The 5,819-nt window shown below is 44.7% G+C and overlaps 2 protein-coding genes across 14 annotated transcripts in view; one reads left to right on the forward strand and one right to left on the reverse strand.

Moving 5' to 3' along the window:
- The window catches only part of LOC107270096 (ankyrin repeat domain-containing protein 50), a 60,735-nt gene that overhangs the window by 35,161 nt on the left and 19,755 nt on the right, over nt 1-5,819 (reverse strand). The window lies entirely within an intron of this gene.
- The window catches only part of LOC112494683, a 78,952-nt gene that overhangs the window by 21,585 nt on the left and 51,548 nt on the right, over nt 1-5,819 (forward strand). The window lies entirely within an intron of this gene.

The raw sequence follows: 5,819 nt of genomic DNA on the forward strand, positions 1-5,819 counted from the left end.
CCCCCCCTCCCCCCGCCCCGGGATTCAACTGCGTCGTGAAATGCCGTTATGTGCACTTTTCAGTGCGAATCCCGTCATCCTGCTTTGGGAATACTCAGCCGGTCGTTCATTTTACGTAGTTTTCTCCTTTTTTTATTCTCTCTCTCTGTCTTTCAACTTTCCACAGGTGCTTCTGCCATTCGCCTTGTACCGTCTCTCTCTCTCGCTCTCGCACTTCCGTACTCTCAACGGTGCCAGTCGCGCCGTCGAATTTTCCCAGCGAACCGAGTCTAATGAATACGCAAGTAACGCCGCCGGCTGCGCAGCGACGTTTCTCCTATTTCCAAGTGCCGAAGTCTTCGTTCGCTGGATCAAGCGGAAGGATATTTTCCAGTTATTTGAAATCCGTCAACCTGCTGTGCAATTATGGAAAAAAAAATTATCCACTGTCCTTCGCACGGTCCCATACAGAAAACGCAGGTTCCTCGTTACAGGTGAATTTATCACAGCGAATTCAGAGCGCCGTTCGTCGTTAAGGAGAAAAGGCCAACTCCGTACTTATCGTTCACCCGTCCTTTCATTCTCAATCTCTTTTACTATATGGATGCTGCGATCTCGTTTCAGCAGTTAGCTACGATTTAACGGAAACGGCAAACGGAGATGACTTCCGGTGAACTCGTGCTGGGATCGGAAGGACCTTTAAGGAAATGCACGATAGACAGGTATAGCCGTGCTACGATGCATCCATGACGTCATCAGTGCCATATTTAGATGACGACATGATATCTCGGGGTACACAGTATATATATGTATATCCTGTGCTAACCGAAGGATTTTATTGATCCTCAAAGGACGAAGTCCAAGGATATCAAAAGTGAAAATGGCCAAGGCCATTAGTCGTGAAACGTATCGGAAAACTCGTACAGTGAAGAATTCTCGTATAGCGGACAGCAGCGAATTGTGAATCCTTGGACGGTAGGATGAAACGGAAGTGAGTCGGATAGTGGAGCGGAAGTACGAACCGCTATCTGGTGGGCTCCGGAAGTGAGAGATATCAAGGGGACGCGTTACGTGCATCCGCGGGTTCCTCGTAAGAGAAAAATAAGGAAAAGCAAAGAGAGCAAAAGGCTGCGACAGGGAAATGAGGCAAGAGTCAGGGACCCCTGGGGTCGTGGTACAAGATGAAAATCAAGAAAATATTTTTTTTAAATCAACAAAACTTTTTTGAAAAAAAAAAAAGTCTAAAAAATATCACTGCAAATCGACGCGTGTTATTTTTTACTTGGAACGTGGGAATAACGAGACACTCGTGAACGTGGCAAAAAGTGACTACTATAGGGAGGATAGGGAATAAGGTAAATTGGGTTTTGCACTGCACAAATAAGAAGCACGTTTCTTTCGTATACAGTTAAAATTCTCTTTTACGTGTGTATATATATATATATATATATATATATATATTCGCTCTTTTTCCATCTTCCTAGCAATCTTGCCGAGAGGCTTAATAATAAAAGCGACGAGAGCGAAGAAAAATGAAAATAACGAAACGAACACAATTTTCTTTCTTTTTTTCTTCCTCTTTTCTTATCTCACGCACGTCTTGACGTTTTACGCTCTCCCGTCATAGGACTGCGAGGAGTCTCACTATCAGTCAGTGTATATTTTGAAAATACCTATACTCATCTATATACGCCCGCAGTCTTCCCACGTGTCTCTCTGTCTCCATCGTCCAGATGCATTCGTACGGTACTGCTACAGTCGATCTAATATGTAACGGGTGACCATTTCGAAACGAACGATCGCCCGCGTAAAAGCGTTATATAGTAATTTCAGTGCACATACTTCCCTCGCGCTTAATCCACTATCTCGTGATTTTATATTTTTCACTCGGCCGAGATAAAAAGCCATTTTTAAAAGTGGCAGAGACAGTACGCGTGCCATTTCAAAAGAAACACCTTTATGCCCAAACCCTCTTTCACGCTTTACAGGTATCTCGCGAGGTGTCGCAATTTGAGCGTCGCGCCATGAAAACGCGACACTCGGGACGCGAAACGGTTTAACGAGAATTCGTATCGCTTTTGTAAAGACTCGTAAGGACCCCCCGAAACTCCTCGGTCGCCATACGCAACCTTTTCAAGTCGCTCTTTTCAATTTACTCTTACGTTAATTATTCCACGGTGCACCACGTGCTACCCGGCATATCCATTACGCCTACAGACAACAGTACATCGTCATACCCTAACAGCACATAGTGACCGATTGTAATTTTACCAACAGAAAAAAAATATTCCCTAGTAAACAGTCGCATCACGTAAATTCGTACAAATTGCCTAAATTACCGACCGAGTTTTACTAATCGATGTTTCTGTCCGGCAAACATCATCGTCTGGTACATATATATATATAGCGATGCAATTAAGAGAAAAGTACCTTCGGTCACACCCTGTGCGGGACTAGACTTTTTTCTCCTACTACCAGTCATCACAATTTCACGTTCCTCCGTCTTACGCCAATTCGCGATAGAGCAAAAACCAGGTACGAGTAAACAACACACCCCCTACCCGTAGCTCCTGTACACGTCACACAACTGGATTGAAAATAAAGTCTGCGAGCCATGACGACGAAGCGGCAAAAAGACGCCAGAGGACCAACTGACAAATAAATAGTTGCCACTTCAATAAACTATTTGACTTACGACCTGAAGAATTTCGTTGTGTTTCTTCGAGAAGACCCGAGTAAGGACTGGGAGCGACGGGGTTCACATCGGTAATGAAGTTGGGGGTTCGCCGTAGTGCCGGTAGATGGCGTCGCCAACGACAAACCGTATCTCACTGGTTATAACACGTCTGCCGTCATTCTTTCTTCCATTCTACGATTCTCAACGCGCGACAGGAGAACCTTAAGGATAATCGACGTGCACTTAGTAGCTCGTAAAGAGACTTTTTTACAGTCACTGGGTATCGTTCTCATGTATTATTTACAGAACGATGCTGTATACTCTGTTACTATCATAGTTTTATCGATACAGTGTATATGCATTTTACTGGAACAAAACTTTATTATAAACCGACCCTAAGTCAATTCAGGAATAAATCACACTGGCCAATCACCGTACTGCGCTATGGTATACCTATTAGCTCTTAATAATTATTCCACCCTCGATGAAAATCTTTAATTACGAATGCTCGTCCTCCTATATCCAAATCAACGGTAATCCATTGTTTTGGTTATCGGTTTTTTGTCCTTGCCAAGTGAATTACAAGCTAGCGTGCACGACGCTATTCATTCGCAGCTAGAGCAAAGTGTACGTAATTCTATTTTAATTGGACAATTCGAGAGCGAATCGCAGAACTCGCGTTAAGCTCGACTGGCGAATCTGCACGTTTAACGCGCACGTGCCAGGTGCTGATACCGTTAACGGGCGTCTAGCGAATTTTTCGTTGATCGACCACGCGTTGAGAGACACTGCCCAGAAGTACAGGCGCGCATAACGCGTGGCGAATCGCAGGTATCGCGGCGGTGGACCTGAAGTCCACGTGTGAGTTGCGTGCAGGGTGGGTCGGACTGGAGCGAGAGAGACGAGGTAGTGGCTAATAACAAGAGAGAGAGAGAGAGAGAGAGAGAGAGAGAAGGAAAGAAAAGCGAAAAGGGACTCGAGGCACGAGAGACGCAATTGTACTTTGAAATAAAGCAAAAGCCGCGCCTGGTAAAAAAAGGAGGTTGGGGTACCCTTTGAAAGCCTCGTCACGGGCCCAAGGGATGCTGCTGGCTCGCGGTAAAACTGGCTTTCTTCGTAGATAAGACAAAGCGGTGATAAAAATGGCCAGCAAGTCCCTCCCGAACGGTAGAAACGGATGCTGATAAGACGTTGAGCGTGAGATTGCGTAAATAGAGGTTAGGTTGAAAAAGTCAAGGTCAATGTCAAGGTTTAAATTTTACGTTAAAAAATTGGCACTTTTTACGCGAGTGGGGTGAAAGTGCTTTAGAAAGTTTCATACCAGAAATAATATGCGAAAATTCATTTATAATTACGTATACCACGTTGATAAGGGATTCACGTGTTTACTTCGACTCGGGTAAATAGCTCTCGGTGGTTCGGTTAGTTTTGCCTTTGGGCGAACCAGAGGGCCTTTGCGAGCCGCAGAAATCGAAGGTCTTGGGATACGTAGCATCACGGAGACCGAGGGATGGCGTTCGCGTTAGAGAAATACAAACTCGGTATTGTTATCAGCCGCCATTGTCTCCAGGCGTGCCAACACAAACCCCCCTCGAAAACAAAAGCCCCACCAAGACGGTGCTGCCAACGGGGAATGCACAATTATTACACGCGCCCAACTACTCTGGACCGTCGTAAGAAGCTTTAATTAACGGAGAGTCGGAGCGAGCATAGGCTCCGCGACGAACTTCTATATATAAGTATATAGTACACCCGTGTGAGAGAGAGAGAGAGAGAGAGAGAGAGAGAGCGACGCCTCTCTAAGAATTATTTAAAAAGCTAAATTACTTCGTTGCACGGATGCCGACCGTTAAGGAGTCGACAAGTACGGCCAATGGCGTAAGCTCGATCAAGTCAAATATAAATTTCGTAACGCGGACGTGGACGAATTAAAAAAAAAAAAAAAAAAAAAAAAAAAAAAACAAAAATAACTTTATTCCCATCTCGTCGGTATAAGAATAAATCGCGAGGATGCTTTATTATGAAATCGGAAATTGGCGTCGATCTTCGGGCGAAGAGCGAGCGTTTCCAGAGTCGTAAGATAAATGTATACAGAGATGTGGTCCACTTTGAAGGAGTCCCATAGGTCCGGTTACACTTTCGAAAAACATATACACAGCCAAAACTATCGCGATGCCATTGGCGGCCATCAAAGTTTTACCCGTCGGTCGGATATTCCAAAGTTTTTGAACTTTTCGAAAAAGTAACTAAGAGCCGTGAAAGAGTAAGGGAACCGCTCCAGGTTGTAAGCGACGGAAAGTTCGCGGAAAAGTCCCTAGGTTTGGCAGGAGAGGGCGACGAGTAAAGGGGGGGTATCCCTTTAAGAGGGGAAATTCGTCTCTCTTAGATCGTCTAGGTCCGTCTGATCAGGAGTGCCAACAGTGCGGTCGTTGAGGTGCTGATCTTCCCGGATGTAAGAGGACAGTAGTTCTTGTCGACGAGTTCCGGCGATTGTTTCGTTCCCTGTGACGTAATCCCCGTTAACGAGAGACATCTTCGTCGATTAAATACGAACCTCGGGATAAATCCTACAGAGCCGTTACGATCGTATCGAACGTAAAAGGAAAAAATCTAATCGCGAACACGTGGGATGGTCCGAGCTGTAAAAAATCAAAATACACATAAATAAGTATATGGGTGTAGATCGTCAACCGTCGGCGTTCGGCATTCTCGTGTATTCCTGCGTATCTCATGCGAATTAGGATAGGCGACCTGGGTCGGAGATCCGACTGGGAACGTGGGACAGTAACGAATCCGCAGTCTGCTTTGTTCAGAGTTTGCCAAGAGGAAACCGATCGATTTGTGGAAAAAAATTTTATCTCGGTCAAAGTGAAATCGTCGAGGTTGATTTTACAAAATATTTTTTTCAATTTTTAAAAATCATTAATATTAATGGTAACGTATATGCACGCGATGCATCGTACTGAAACGGAGCGTGGATCATTTTGGGGGGAAATTTCGTAAAGATGCCAAAACGATTCGCCGGACAGAGGAAAATAAGGGAAAAAAAATAAATTTTGAAAAGCGACATAAGGTTTACGTATATTGCCCTTTGCATTGCGTAAAATATATTTTCGCCCCTTGTACAATTTTCCGGGACCCGCGAGATGAAACGGGGGGGGGG

The sequence above is a fragment of the Cephus cinctus genome, unplaced genomic scaffold (genome assembly GCF_000341935.2).
Source record: "Cephus cinctus unplaced genomic scaffold, Ccin1 Ccin1_scaffold0696, whole genome shotgun sequence".
In the NCBI taxonomy this organism is placed as follows: Eukaryota; Metazoa; Arthropoda; class Insecta; order Hymenoptera; family Cephidae; genus Cephus; species Cephus cinctus.